Source organism: Oncorhynchus nerka, linkage group LG5 (genome assembly GCF_034236695.1).
Source record: "Oncorhynchus nerka isolate Pitt River linkage group LG5, Oner_Uvic_2.0, whole genome shotgun sequence".
Taxonomy (NCBI): Eukaryota; Metazoa; Chordata; class Actinopteri; order Salmoniformes; family Salmonidae; genus Oncorhynchus; species Oncorhynchus nerka.
The window spans coordinates 51,392,221-51,408,223 of record NC_088400.1 but is presented as its reverse complement, the minus strand read 5'-3'; the positions used below and the strand labels follow the sequence as shown (position 1 = coordinate 51,408,223).

General features: G+C 43.7%; 1 protein-coding gene across 2 annotated transcripts in view; it reads right to left on the bottom strand.

Annotated features, from left to right (window-relative positions):
• LOC115129604 (neural cell adhesion molecule 2-like) overlaps positions 1 to 16,003 on the bottom strand; it is a 451,208-nt gene that overhangs the window by 257,935 nt on the left and 177,270 nt on the right. The gene's annotated exons all lie outside the window — the stretch shown is intronic.

Below are 16,003 nucleotides of genomic sequence, written 5' to 3'. Positions count from 1 at the left end.
TTGCATGCTGAATGCCATGCTTAATCCTATGCTAGGCTATCAATACTGTTACACAAATGCTTGTTTAGCTATGGTTCAAAAGCATATTTTGAAAATCTGAGATAACAGTGTTGTTAACTAGTTGCTCCTACCCTCTACTTTTTTGAACATTTTGTTAAAAATCGCGCAACATTTCAGCGCCCTGCTACTCATGCCAGGAATATAGTACGTTCATATGGTTAGAATGTGTGGATAGGAAACACTCGGACGTTTTTAAAACTGGTTAAATCACGACTGTGGCTATTACATAACGTGCGTTACATCGGAAAGCGCAGGAAAACCTGATCACAGAAAATGGAAATAAATATCCTTGCGCCACTTCCAGCAATTGTCAACAGTGAGCCGAATTAGATAAGACCGAGCATTCAACTCCCACAGCATCCCCATGTTGTCTAGAGTCTTGTGAATTGAATCATCTTTGATTCTTGGTTGAACCGAAAGAGGGGCACGTCTTACCTCCGGTCTCCGCCCAGATCATTCCGGAAGAGCTCTCTCTGAAATCTTTTCCAAGACGACAGCTAATGATATTTACATCGCCTACGGATGATTTTTATCGCTTATTAACGTTTACTAATACCTAAAGTAGCATTACAAACGTATTTGAAGTGTTTTGTGAAAGTTTATCGTCTACTTTTTGAATTTTAAAAAATGACGTTACGTTGTGAAATCGCTGTTTTTCGTTTATCACACAGTCTACATATAACGATATCTTGGCTTTATATGGCCCGATTTAATCGAAATAAAGACCCAATAGTGTTTATGGGACATCTAGGAGTGCCAACAAAGAAGATGGTGAAAGGTAATGACTGTTTTCTATTTTATTGTGCGGTTTGTGTAACGCCGAAATGCTAATTATTTTGTTTACGTCCCCTGCTGTGCTTTTCTGTTGTAGTGTATTGGTGCATGCTATCAGATAATAGCTTCTCATGCTGTCGCCGAAAAGCATTTTAAAAATCTGACTTGTTGCCTGGATTCACAACGAGTGTAGCTTTAATTTGATACCCTGCATGTGTATTTTAATTAACTTTTGAGTTTTAACTAATACTATTAGCATTTAGCGTAGCGCATTTGCATTTCCAGAGCTCTAGTTGGGACGCAAGCGTCCCAAGTAGAGGCAAGAGGTTAACAAAAGGCTAAGCTTGAGAGCTAATATATTTATTTAATTACATTTGCGATTTTCATGAATAGTTAACTAATGCTAATGCTATGTTATGCTAATGAGCTTGCCTAGAGAATTTACACTCCTGGATACAGGTTTTTTTCGTAGCCAAACAAAACGGAGCGATTTGTCCTACACAAATAATATTTTTGTAAAAACTGAACATTTGCTATCTAACTGAGAGTCTCCTCATTAAAACATCTGAAGTTCTTCAAAGGTAAATTATTTAATTTTTTTGAATGCTTTTCTTAGGCTTGATTACCAACAACGACGAGACAGCCTACAGGGAGGAGGTGAGGGCCCTCGGAGTGTGGTGTCAGGAAAATAACCTCACACTCAACGTCAACAAAACTAAGGAGATGATTGTGGACTTCAGGAAACAGCAGAGGGAACACCCCCCTATCCACATCGATGGAACAGTAGTGGAGAGGGTAGCAAGTTTTAAGTTCCTCGGCATACACATCACAGACAAACTGAATTGGTCCACTCACACAGACAGCATCGTGAAGAAGGCGCAGCAGCGCCTCTTCAACCTCAGGAGGCTGAAGAAATTCGGCTTGTCACCAAAAGCACTCACAAACTTCTACAGATGCACAATCGAGAGCATCCTGGCGGGCTGTATCACCGCCTGGTACGGCAACTGCTCCGCCCTCAACCGTAAGGCTCTCCAGAGGGTAGTGAGGTCTGCACAACGCATCACCGGGGGCAAACTACCTGCCCTCCAGGACACCTACACCACCCGATGTTACAGGAAGGCCATAAAGATCATCAAGGACATCAACCACCCGAGCCACTGCCTGTTCACCCCGCTATCATCCAGAAGGCGAGGTCAGTACAGGTGCATCAAAGCTGGGACCGAGAGACTGAAAAACAGCTTCTATCTCAAGGCCATCAGACTGTTAAACAGCCACCACTAACTTTTATTTATTTATTTATTTATTTCACCTTTATTTAACCAGGTAAGCAAGTTGAGAACAAGTTCTCATTTACAATTGCGACCTGGCCAAGATAAAGCAAAGCAGTTCGACACATACAACGACACAGAGTTACACATGGAGTAAAACAAACATACAGTCAATAATACAGTAAAAAAAAAAACAAGTCTATATACAATGTGAGCAAATTAGGTGAGAAGGGAGGTAAAGGCAAAAAAGGCCATGGTGGCAAAGTAAATACAATATAGCAAGTAAAACACTGGAATGGTAGTTTTGCAATGGAAGAATGTGCAAAGTAGAAATAAAATAATGGGGTGCAAAGGAGCAAAATAAATAAATAAATTAAATACAGTTGGGAAAGAGGTAGTTGTTTGGGCTAAATTATAGGTGGGCTATGTACAGGTGCAGTAATCTGTAAGATGCTCTGACAGTTGGTGCTTAAAGCTAGTGAGGGAGATAAGTGTTTCCAATTTAAGAGATTTTTGTAGTTCGTTCCAGTCATTGGCAGCAGAGAACTGGAAGGAGAGGCGGCCAAAGAAAGAATTGGTTTTGGGGGTGACTAGAGATATACCTGCTGGAGCGTGTGCTACAGGTGGGAGATGCTATGGTGACCAGCGAGCTGAGATAAGGGGGACTTTACCTAGCAGGGTCTTGTAGATGACATGGAGCCAGTGGGTTTGGCGAAGTATGAAGCGAGGGCCAGCCAACGAGAGCGTACAGGTCGCAATGGTGGGTAGTATATGGGGCTTTGGTGACAAAACGGATTGCACTGTGATAGACTGCATCTAATTTGTTGAGTAGGGTATTGGAGGCTATTTTGTAAATGACATCGCCAAAGTCGAGGATTGGTAGGATGGTCAATTTTACAAGGGTATGTTTGGCAGCATGAGTGAAGGATGCTTTGTTGCGAAATAGGAAGCCAATTCTAGATTTAACTTTGGATTGGAGATGTTTGATATGGGTCTGGAAGGAGAGTTTACAGGCTAACCAGACACCTAAGTATTTGTAGTTGTCCACGTATTCTAAGTCAGAGCCGTCCAGAGTAGTGATGTTGGACAGGCGGGTAGGTGCAGGTAGCGATCGGTTGAAGAGCATGCATTTAGTTTTACTTGTATTTAAGAGCAATTGGAGGCCACGGAAGGAGAGTTGTATGGCATTGAAGCTTGCCTGGAGGGTTGTTAACACAGTGTCCAAAGAAGGGCCGGAAGTATACAGAATGGTGTCGTCTGCGTAGAGGTGGATCAGAGACTCACCAGCAGCAAGAGCGACCTCATTGATGTATACAGAGAAGAGAGTCGGTCCAAGAATTGAACCCTGTGGCACCCCATAGAGACTGCCAGAGGTCCGGACAGCAGACCCTCCGATTTGACACACTGAACTCTATCAGAGAAGTAGTTGGTGAACCAGGCGAGGCAATCATTTGAGAAACCAAGGCTGTCGAGTCTGCCGATGAGGATGCGGTGGTTGACAGAGTCGAAAGCCTTGGCCAGATCAATGAATACGGCTGCACAGTAATGTTTCTTATCGATGGCGGTTAAGATATCGTTTAGGACCTTGAGCGTGGCTGAGGTGCACCCATGACCAGCTCTGAAACCAGATTGCATAGCAGAGAAGGTATGGTGAGATTCGAAATGGTCGGTAATCTGTTTGTTGACTTGGCTTTCGAAGACCTTAGAAAGGCATGGTAGGATAGATATAGGTCTGTAACAGTTTGGGTCAAGAGTGTCCCCCTTTGAAGAGGGGATGACCGCAGCTGCTTTCCAATCTTTGGGAATCTCAGATGACACGAAAGAGAGGTTGAACAGGCTAGTAATAGGGGTGGCAACAATTTCGGCAGATAATTTTAGAAAGAAAGGGTCGAGATTGTCTAGCCCGGCTGATTTGTAGGGGTCCAGATTTTTCAGCTCTTTCAGAACTTCAGCTGAATGGATTTGGGAGAAGGAGAAATGGGGAAGGCTTGGGCGAGTTGCTGTTGGGGGTGCAGTGCTGTTGACCGGGGTAGGATTTGCCAGGTGGAAAGCATGGCCAGCCGTAGAAAAATGCTTATTGAAATTCTCAATTATGGTGGATTTATCAGTGGTGACAGTGTTTCCTATCTTCAGTGCAGTGGGCAGCTGGGAGGAGGTGTTCTTATTCTCCATGGACTTTACAGTGTCCCAGAACTTTTTTGAGTTAGTGTTGCAGGAAGCAAATTTCTAGCCTTGGCTTTTCTAACTGCCTGTGTATAACGGTTTCTAGCTTCCCTGAACAGCTGCATATCACGGGGCTGTTCGATGCTAATGCAGAACGCCATAGGATGTTTTTGTGTTGGTTAAGGGCAGTCAGGTCTGGGGAGAACCAAGGGCTATATCTGTTCCTGGTTCTAATTTTCTTGAATGGGGCATGTTTATTTAAGATTGTTAGGAAGGCATTTAAAAAAAATATCCAGGCATCCTCTACTGACGGGATGAGATCAATATCCTTCCAGGACACCCCGGCCAGGTCGATTAGAAAGGCCTGCTCGCTGAAGTGTTTCAGGGAGCGTTTTACATTGATGAGAGGAGGTCGTTTGACCGCTGACCCATTACGGATGCAGGCAATGAGGCAGTGATCGCTGAGATCTTGGTTGAAGACAGCAGAGGTGTATTTAGAGGGGAAGTTGGTTAGGATGATATCTATGAGGGTGCCCGTGTTTAAGGCTTTGGGGGGGTACCTGGTAGGTTCATTGATAATTTGTGTGAGATTGAGGGCATCAAGTTTAGATTGTAGGATGGCTGGGGTGTTAAGCATGTTCCAGTTTAGGTCGCCTAGCAGCACGAGCTCTGAAGATAGATGGGGGCAATCAGTTCACATATGGTGTCCAGAGCACAGCTGGGGGCAGAGGGTGGTCTATAGCAGGCGGCAACGGTGAGAGACTTGTTTTTAGAGAGGTGGATTTTTAAAAGTAGAAGTTCAAATTGTTTGGGTACAGACCTGGATAGTAGGACAGAACTCTGCAGGCTATCTTTGCAGTAGATTGCAACACCGCCCCCTTTGGCAGTTCTATCTTGTCTGAAAATGTTGTAGTTTGGAATTAAAATTTCTGAATTTTTGGTGGTCTTCCTAAGCCAGGATTCAGACACAGCTAGAACATCCGGGTTGGCAGAGTGTGCTAAAGCAGTGAAAAGAACAAACTTAGGGAGGAGGCTTCTAATGTTAACATGCATGAAACCAAGGCTATTACGGTTACAGAAGTCATCAAAAGAGAGCGCCTGGGGAATAGGAGTGGAGCTAGGCACTGCAGGGCCTGGATTCACCTCTACATCGCCAGAGGAACATAGGAGGAGAAGAATAAGAGTACGGCTAAAAGCAATAAGAATTAACATTGCGTGGCTGCTGCCAACACACTGACACTGACTCAACTCCAGCCACTTTAATAATGGGAATTGATGGGAAATGATGTAAATATATCACTAGCCACTTTAAACAATGCTACCTTATATAATGTTACTTACCCTACATTATTCATTTCATATGCATACGTATATACTGTACTCTATATCATCGACTGCATCCTTATGTAATACATGTATCACTAGCCACTTTAACTATGCCACTTTGTTTACATACTCATCTCATATGTATATACTGTACTCGATACCATCTACTGTATCTTGCCTATGCTGCTCTGTACCATCACTCATTCATATATCCTTATGTACATATTCTTTATCCCCTTACACTGTGTATAAGACAGTAGTTTTGGAATTGTTAGTTAGATTACTTGTTGGTTATTACTGCATTGTCGGAACTAGAAGCACAAGCATTTCGCTACACTCGCATTAACATCTGCTAACCATGTGTATGTGACAAATGAAATTTGATTTGATTTCTTGTTTTTGTGAAAACGTAGCATGCTGAATGCTATGCTAACTATCAATAATCTTACACAAATGCTTGTTTTGCTATGGTTGAAAAGCATATTTTGAAAATCTGAGATGACAGTGTTGTTAACAAAAGGCTAAACTTGAGAACTAGCATATTTATTTCATTTCATTTGCGATTTTCATGAATAGTTAACGTTGCGTTATGGTAATGAGCTTGAGGCTGTATTCACGATCCCGGATCCGGGATGGCTAGAATCAAGAGGTTAACAGAGAAAGCATCAAGGTAATGTGTTCATGTTTTCATGCCTCAGATTGGACACCAAGTCTACTGTGCGCAATTGTGTAGGATAGACTACTGCGCAACACCCAACGCTAATTCCAATGAATTATTATGGATATAATGACAGCAAATCAAATAACATGAAAAATATGTTTTGTTTTTCATGTTACACCTGCAATTTTTAACAATACAAGGGTCTTGAACTTGAATTTGGGTCTCAGAAATTCAAGTACTCTAAAATGCCTACCTTAAAATCTGGCATTCCCTCAATTTGGTGCTTGTAATTATTGTTACCTTATAATTAGTGATTTCATTTTTTATTCATTTTTTTGTGATAGATGTGGCCACATTTGTTTGTTTCCCAATTGAAGGGTGTTGCCCTCTGTTGTGGCAAAACCACATGTGGTTATTATGAGGACGACAGCATCTAACGCTGGCTTCGACTTGGCTTTCTATACACTCAATCCATTACAAAAGTAACCTACCTGGTTGTTGGTCACTTCCTCATTCTAAAAACAGTCCCTGAAAGTGCTTAAATTTGTCTTGACAATGTCTGTATGAACCCACCCTGTATAGGTGGAGTTATGGGTCAATTTACATATATTTTATTTCCTCTAAGCACACATGTGGAACTGCATTAAAATCATTTTCATTTTGTTTCAAAACATTTTAGATATGTTTATCTCAATGTCAACACAATAGGTCCATTATTATAGCAAGACTCATGTATGCACGTATGTGCACACACCCACCCACCGGAAAAAAGCCTGCAATTACCTTTCAAAATATTATATTTGCTACAATGTGCCATTTATTATACCCTTTTCGTACGTACGTAGGAATGGATCAATCTGTGCTTCAGCCCTCTGTCCTATAAGTAAAGCAAGCTTAGCATCTCCTGCTGAGACCACACACACACACACACACACACTCCAGGGTTGATAAGCAATTGAAACCGACAGGGGGGAGGTCTAAATCTTTCTCAAAGATTGCTAGAGAAGGATCAAAGACAGGCACATGCACACACACACACCTTGGGGCACTTTGATTGACAGCTTTGTGTTGCTAACCCCAGGGCCACTACTTTAATGCTTTGCCTTTTTTGATCCGTCTGCCATGGGCTAAATTGATTGCATGTTGTTCAGAATGCCACAAACTAAAGGCCTATACAATCTCTACTTAATCCTGGGTCTTGCTCTCTATTGAAGCATAAAGTCAATATAAAGGCTGTAAGACTCTCCCCTGCCCAATCAGAGGCTTGACAGGCTATTCAGGCCTGTAGGGTGATATACACAAAAGGATCCTAAAGGACCTAAGAGGTGAGTATTTGGGCACATTTCAGGTCATCTTGACGATTGTGGTGTCATGTTAATGTGTGTTGTGAGATCTGGTGCAGCAAAGACCTGGAGCAGGACTACTAAATGTTATATTCACAATGGGTCCATCTTTCCAGTAAGCACAGGATTCAAACATCCAATATAAGGACTCAAAACAGATTTGAATCCAAATATGTCTCATCAAGTCACACAGAAAGCTAGACTGGCAGTTCAAAATGCCAGAGAGATAGAAAAAACACAATCTCATTCATAGCATGAAGCAAAATACCAGTCAGTCTGGTATCAGCAGTCTGTACAGCCACATTGAAAATTGCATTTCAGTCCTGTTTTTAACATATAAATCATTTCTTAGCTGGGTAGTCAGTGAGGAGGAGGGAAGGGTTGCCATTGGACAGGAGAAAGGATTCCAAGTAAGACAGGATGACAGAGAGAGAAAGAAGAAAAATACATTCTCACCTTGCTCACACCTCATATGAATTCTTAAGAAATTAGGTGTTATCTAACATCCTTAACGATGTGATATCATTACACCATTCACACCAGGGGTGTAAATTGGGTATGGCAGAGTCTGGAAGTCACTATACCCTAGTTCAACACCAATAATTTAAAATAGGCTACTATGTGCCTAGGATGTTAGGTAATTGCTGTTCGACTTCGTGAAACTAAACTGAACAAAAGTATAAACAGAATATGTAAAGTGTTTGGTTCCATGTTTCATGAGCTGAAGAAAAATGTCCCAGAAATGTTACCTGTCGAACAAAATGCTTATTTCTCTTACATTTTGTGCACAGATTTGTTGACATACTTGACAGTAAGCAGTCCTCCTTTGCCAAGATAAAAATCCATCCACCTAACAGGGGTGGCACATCAAGAAGCTGATTAAACAACATTATCATTACACAGGTGCACCTTGTGCTGAGGACAATAAAAGGCCACTCTAAAATGTACAGTTTTGTCACCTATCACAATGCCACGGATGTCTCAAGCTTTGAGGGAGCGTGCAATTGGCATGCTGACTGCAAGAATGTCCACTAATGCTGTTGTCAGAGAATTTCATGTTAATTTCTCTACCATAAGCCGCCTCCAAAGTTGTTTTAGAGAATTTAGCAGTATGTCCAACTGGCCTAACAAACTGCAGACCACGTGTAGCCACGCCAGCCCAAGACCTCCACATCTTGCTCCATCACCTGCTAAATCTTCTTTAGACCAACTACCCGGACAACTGATGAAACTGAGGAGAATTTCTGTCTGTACAAAAGCTCTTTTGTGGGGAAAAATTAATTCTGATTGGCTAGGCTTGGCTCCCCATTGGGTGGGCCCATGCCATCCCAGGTCCACCCATGGCTACACTCCTGCCCAGTCATGTGAAATCCATAGATTAGGGCCTAATGAATTTATTTAAATTGACAGATTTGTGACCCGATTCAGAAAACTAGGCGTATGTCGCAGGTCACGACTTCACAGGAGAGCCGTTTGAACGTGAAACATATTTTATCAAAATGCCCATTCGAACATGTGGACTTTCATGTGCCTTAAAAACAAACTTGTATGCCATCTGTAAATATGAATAAAATTGTTAAATTCTGAGCCTAGTTGGTTAAGCCACAGAAAAAGACAGAAAACTTCCCACTAGCCATGATTGGTTGAGATAATGAGTGGGCTAGACATGCTGAGAGAGGTGTTTGGATTGGTCTGCCATATAAAAGGCTGTCCTGTCAAACGCAGATTTAAAACAAATGTCTTGTGCAGTGGAGCTGCATACATGTTGCTGTCCACTTTCTGGAGGATCAAGTTTTGAAATCAATGTAATTAGAACATGATAGCTAAAGAGATAGCGAAAACACCTGTCTCCGGATTACATCTTCAAACTAAGGGCAACTGTGGCATAGCATTCGTGACAGGGATACGCATCCATCATGCATGATGATATATACAGGTAAGACAGTCTAGAGTTAGCTAGCTACATTCTCAGATATTACACATTTCTAATTTTGACAGAAAGTGGTTTCATTTCAAGCTAAAGTGTACTGTTAACTGACGTTAGCTGGCTGGCTCCATAGCTGACATTATTATTTGTATCCCAGAGCCGTTTTCTTTTCTTGTTAGAGCCTAATGTTAGCTAGTTAACATTGAACCTGCTTGGTTAGCTCCCAGCATATTCATGCAAGGTAGTAATGACATGATTTGGCATTGTGTTCATTGTTGTTTAACTAGCTAATGTTAGCTGGCTGGCTCGTTAGCCAACATTACGTGATGTGCGTGATCTTACACGTTGTTTACCTAGCTAGGTTAATTGTTTACCTAGCTAGCTAGTTACATGTCTTAAGCTAAACTTAAAGTGTACAACACCCGTTGTACAGTAGATGTCAGCAAAAACGTGCAATGAAACTGATGCCAGCAGAGCTGGTTAGGCTATTTTCATGTTATCCATAGGTAAACAAATCATCGGCCAGAGCCTCAAGTGTTCGTTCTGAACGCTCCTAGAGCTAAACGAGATGGGTGGGGCTAAAGCTTAACTTCTTGGTGACGGGGGCAGTATTTTCACGTCCGGATGAAATGCATGCCCAAATTCAACTGCCTGCTACTCATCCCCAGAAGATAAGATATGCATATTATTAGTAAATTTGGATAGGAAAAACACTCTGAAGTTTCTAAAATTGTTTGAATCATGTCTGTGAGTATAACATAACTTATTTAGCAGGCGAAACCCAGAGGACAAACCATTCAGATTTTTTTTTTTTTGAGGTCACTCTTTTCAATGGGTTTTCATTGGGAATCCAGATTTCTAAGGGATCTTCTTACATTTACATTTACATTTAGGTCATTTAGCAGACGCTCTTATCCAGAGCGACTTACAAATTGGTGCATTCACCTTATGACATCCAGTGGAACAGCCACTTTACAATAGTGCATCTAAATCTTTTAAGGGGGGGATGGGTGAGAAGGAAAACTTTATCCTATCCTAGGTATTCCTTAAAGAGGTGGGGTTTCAGGTGTCTCCGGAAGGTGGTGATTGACTCCGCTGTCCTGGCGTCGTGAGGGAGTTTGTTCCACCATTGGGGGGCCAGAGCAGCGAACAGTTTTGACTGGGCTGAGCGGGAACTGTACTTCCTCAGTGGTAGGGAGGCGAGCAGGCCAGAGGTGGATGAACGCAGTGCCCTTGTTTGGGTGTAGGGCCTGATCAGAGCCTGGAGGTACTGAGGTGCCGTTCCCCTCACAGCTCCGTAGGCAAGCACCATGGTCTTGTAGCGGATGCGAGCTTCAACTGGAAGCCAGTGGAGAGAGCGGAGGAGCGGGGTGACGTGAGAGAACTTGGGAAGGTTGAACACCAGACGGGCTGCGGCGTTCTGGATGAGTTGTAGGGGTTTAATGGCACAGGCAGGGAGCCCAGCCAACAGCGAGTTGCAGTAATCCAGACGGGAGATGACAAGTGCCTGGATTAGGACCTGCGCCGCTTCCTGTGTGAGGCAGGGTCGTACTCTGCGGATGTTGTAGAGCATGAACCTACAGGAACGGGCCACCGCCTTGATGTTAGTTGAGAACGACAGGGTGTTGTCCAGGATCACGCCAAGGTTCTTAGCGCTCTGGGAGGAGGACACAATGGATTTGTCAACCGTGATGGCGAGATCATGGAACGGGCAGTCCTTCCCCGGGAGGAAGAGCAGCTCCGTCTTGCCGAGGTTCAGCTTGAGGTGGTGATCCGTCATCCACACTGATATGTCTGCCAGACATGCAGAGATGCGATTTGCCACCTGGTCATCAGAAGGGGGAAAGGAGAAGATTAATTGTGTGTCGTCTGCATAGCAATGATAGGAGAGACCATGTGAGGTTATGACAGAGCCAAGTGACTTGGTGTATAGCGAGAATAGGAGATGGCCTAGAACAGAGCCCAGGGGGACACCAGTGGTGAGAGCGCGTGGTGAGGAGACAGATTCTCGCCACGCCACCTGGTAGGAGCGACCTGTCAGGTAGGACGCAATCCAAGCGTGGGCCGCGCCGGAGATGCCCAACTCGGAGAGGGTGGAGAGGAGGATCTGATGGTTCACAGTATCGAAGGCAGCCGATAGGTCTAGAAGGATGAGAGCAGAGGAGAGAGAGTTAGCTTTAGCAGTGCGGAGCGCCTCCGTGATACAGAGAAGAGCAGTCTCAGTTGAATGACTAGTCTTGAAACCTGACTGATTTGGATCAAGAAGGTCATTCTGAGAGAGATAGCGGGAGAGCTGGCCAAGGACGGCACGTTCAAGAGTTTTGGAGAGAAAAGAAAGAAGGGATACTGGTCTGTAGTTGTTGACATCGGAGGGATCGAGTGTAGGTTTTTTCAGAAGGGGTGCAACTCTCGCTCTCTTGAAGATGGAAGGGACGTAGCCAGTGGTCAGGGATGAGTTGATGAGCGAGGTGAGGTAAGGGAGAAGGTCTCCGGAAATGGTCTGGAGAAGAGAGGAGGGGATAGGGTCAAGCGGGCAGGTTGTTGGGCGGCCGGCCGTCACAAGACGCGAGATTTCATCTGGAGAGAGAGGGGAGAAAGAGGTCAGAGCACAGGGTAGGGCAGTGTGAGCAGAACCAGCGGTGTCGTTTGACTTAGCAAACGAGGATCGGATGTCGTCGACCTTCTTTTCAAAATCGTTGACGAAGTCATCTGCAGAGAGGAGGGAGGGGGAGGGGAGGAGGATTCAGGAGGGAGGAGAAGGTGGCAAAGAGCTTCCTAGGGTTAGGTTAGGAATTTAGAGTGGTAGAAAGTGGCTTTAGCAGCAGAGACAGAAGAGGAAAATGTAGAGAGGAGGGAGTGAAAGGATGCCAGGTCCGCAGGGAGGCGAGTTTTCCTCCATTTCCGCTCGGCTGCCCGGAGCCCTGTTCTGTGAGCTCGCAATGAGTCGTCGAGCCACGGAGCGGGAGGGAGGACCGAGCCGGCCTGGAGGATAGGGGACATAGAGAGTCAAAGGATGCAGAAAGGGAGGAGAGGAGGGTTGAGGAAGCAGAATCAGGAGATAGGTTGGAGAAGGTTTGAGCAGAGGGAAGAGATGATAGGATGGAAGAGGAGAGAGTAGCGGGGAGAGAGAGCGAAGGTTGGGACGGCGATACCATCCGAGTAGGGGCAGTGTGGGAAGTGTTGGATGAGAGCGAGAGGGAAAAGGATACAAGGTAGTGGTCGGAGACTTGGAGGGGAGTTGCAATGAGGTTAGTGGAAGAACAGCATCTAGTAAAGATGAGGTCGAGCGTATTGCCTGCCTTGTGAGTAGGGGGAAGGTGAGAGGGTGAGGTCAAAAGAGGAGAGGAGTGGAAAGAAGGAGGCAGAGAGGAATGAGTCAAAGGTAGACGTGGGGAGGTTAAAGTCGCCCAGAACTGTGAGAGGTGAGCCGTCCTCAGGAAAGGAGCTTATCAAGGCATCAAGCTCATTGATGAACTCTCCGAGGGAACCTGGAGGGTGATAAATGATAAGGATGTTAAGCTTGAAAGGGCTGGTAACTGTGACAGCATGGAATTCAAAGGAGGCGATAGACAGATGGGTAAGGGGAGAAAGAGAGAATGACCACTTGGGAGAGATGAGGATCCCGGTGCCACCACCCCGCTGACCAGAAGCTCTCGGGGTGTGCGAGAACACGTGGGCGGACGAAGAGAGAGCAGTAGGAGTAGCAGTGTTATCTGTGGTGATCCATGTTTCCGTCAGTGCCATGTTCCTATCGCTTCCACAGGATGTCAACAGTCTTTAGAAATTGGTTGATGCTTTTCCTTTGTGTAATGAAGAAGTACGGCCATCTTGAACGAGGGTAACTTGAAGTGTACTGTTAGATAGAGGCGCGTGACCAGAAAGCTAGCTACAGTTTGTTTTCATCCCGTCTTCAATTTTCTTGATTATTTGCGTTAAAAAATACCGAAAGTTGTATTAGAAAGTAGTTTGAAATGTTTTGGCAAAGTTTACAGGTAACTCTTGAGATATTTTGTAATCACATTACGCAAGTTGGAACCGGTATTTTTCTGGATCAAACAAGCCAAATAAATGGACATTTTGGATATATATCGATGGAATTAATCGAACAAAAGGACCATTTGTGATGTTTATGGGACATATTGGAGTGCCAACAAAAGAAGCTCGTCAAAGGTAAGGCATGAATTATATTTTTTATTTCTGTGGTTTGTGTCGCGCCTGCAGGGTTGAAATATGCTTCTCTCTCTTTGATTACTATGGTGCTATCCTCAGATAATATCATCGTTTGCTTTCGCCAAAAAGCCTTTTTGAAATCTGACATGTTGGCTGGATTCACAACAAGTGTAGCTTTAATTTGCTATCTTGCATGTGTGATTTCATGAAAGTTAGATTTTTATAGTAATTTATTTGAACTGGCTTTTGGCCAAGTGCTAGCGTCCCACATATCCAGAGAGGTTAAGAGGGTGTGAACGATGCTGAATGAGTGTCGATAAAGAAGATTCATGAGATACCAAAACATTCAAAGGCCATTTTTCTCAAAAGTGAGTGTACAAGTTTATCAAAATTCAAAGCAGAATTACTTTCCCATTTTTCCTCAAAAATACAGTGTATGATATACCATGTTGTAGCTTAGTCTCTACTTTTATCCAATGTAAAAAACACAATATCAAATTTTGCTACATAAGACCGCATCCAGGTGGCGAGTCACATATGAACTGTAACTTAGTAAAACATTTCAGTAAAGTGTTTAATCCCGGTGCTGAGCAAGGGCGTAGCAGATGATTGATGTATGGTGTGTTTGAGGTGAACGAAGCTACAGCAGCTAAGTTATTAAATTGTGTACAAATGCAGTATATGAGCATGAACTTAAAATACCCTAGGTTTAGCTGAAATTACACCCCTGATTCACACTGCACTTCCCCATAAACTTCACCCAAATGTAAGATGCAGCTGTAAGTGTCACCGTAGCCTATATGTTATTATTGTCCTTTGAGGTGATTTTGGTTTGTTGTCTGTTTTCTGTGTCTTCTTAATTAACTGTGTCTTCTTTTCTGTATCTTCCCGACATCTGGGAGCTGCTACACCTGAGCCCGATGAGCTTAACAAGCCATGTGAAACATAACTAAAGGAGCTCCCAGCACATCGACCACGACTGAAGCCGCCACTGCCATGCTGCCACCTGGAAGGGATGGAGCACAGAACTGAACGATGAGTGCTACAACGCACAACGCCCGCTATTGACCAGATAACAAGGGTCGGTCAATTTCCTGAACTGAGTGAGTGACTGTGTGTGTGTATCTGAGAGAATGCTCTCCCCTGACCCCATGCTCTGTTCTTTCTCCCTGTGCCAGTGGCAAGGCAGCATTTGCCAACGATGGACCGACGAGATGGGAAACCTACAGATGGGCAACCTACTTGCTCACCTCACCAATAGATGGGACCTAATTTTGGGACTGTCTTTTGTCTTGTTCGTCTCGTGTTGGTCTTGTTCCACCACACTTTCTCCCTCACTTCAAACTTCCCAAATGCCAGTTGTTTTTCAGTTACAGCTCATGAAGTACGCTTCATCACCTTCTCACCCCCGTCTCCATGGTCAGGCTTCTCACCTACCTCTTCGACGTTATCGTTCAGGGGATGTGCTGCTGTAACTGGCAAACTGCCTTTGCACTTGCTGCTGTCTTTCCAGAGCGCACACTCATTCTGTAACTAGCAAATTGGTTTTGGTTGTCACTTCTCTCTTCAGTCGCGTGCTGCATTTTGTTATGTGAACGATTGGCTGAGCCTTGGATACAGACAGTATTGCTCCAAACGCCAACCACTTGTTCACTTACAAACGCGCATCACTTGTTCGCTTACAGCCGGTAGTGATCCAAGCCCCACCCCCAAAAAAAACTTTTCTCATCGGATCTACACGATTCAGGTAGGTCACCTATTTTGGAAAGGTGTCTAGTTCGCATCCTTGTAAAGAGCTACTGTCGACAAAATCAAACTCTAACATGTACACCGTTTTGGAAGTAGATGACAGAAATATCAGTGCCCAATCGTTGCCAAATATGCATTATTTAAATATAAAATAATGGTTAAAATCCTGGACAAAAGACTCGCTGGCACAAAAATAGGCATGCATGATCAATTCTCGAAGGAAATTGCAGAACGGCACAAAGTTCTCTACCTACTCTTTAAGGTGAATAGATTAAAAGGGAAACGTGTAGCTCTCGTAGTCAATAAACTGTATATTGATAACCAACTGTTCTGAGACATCAGAACATTCCAAAAGTTTCCATAGAGAAGTCAAATAACGGAACACACAAAACTATCCATGTTAGGGAATGTAAAACAAAAATGAAATCAGGAAAACAATAAAATACAACTATTGATGAAGAAATAATCTACAAATACAGTAGACCTTTCAACATAGGGAATGTTGTAAAATAGTTATTATTACATTTTCTATATATAGTATTTATAAATAGCTAATAGACAG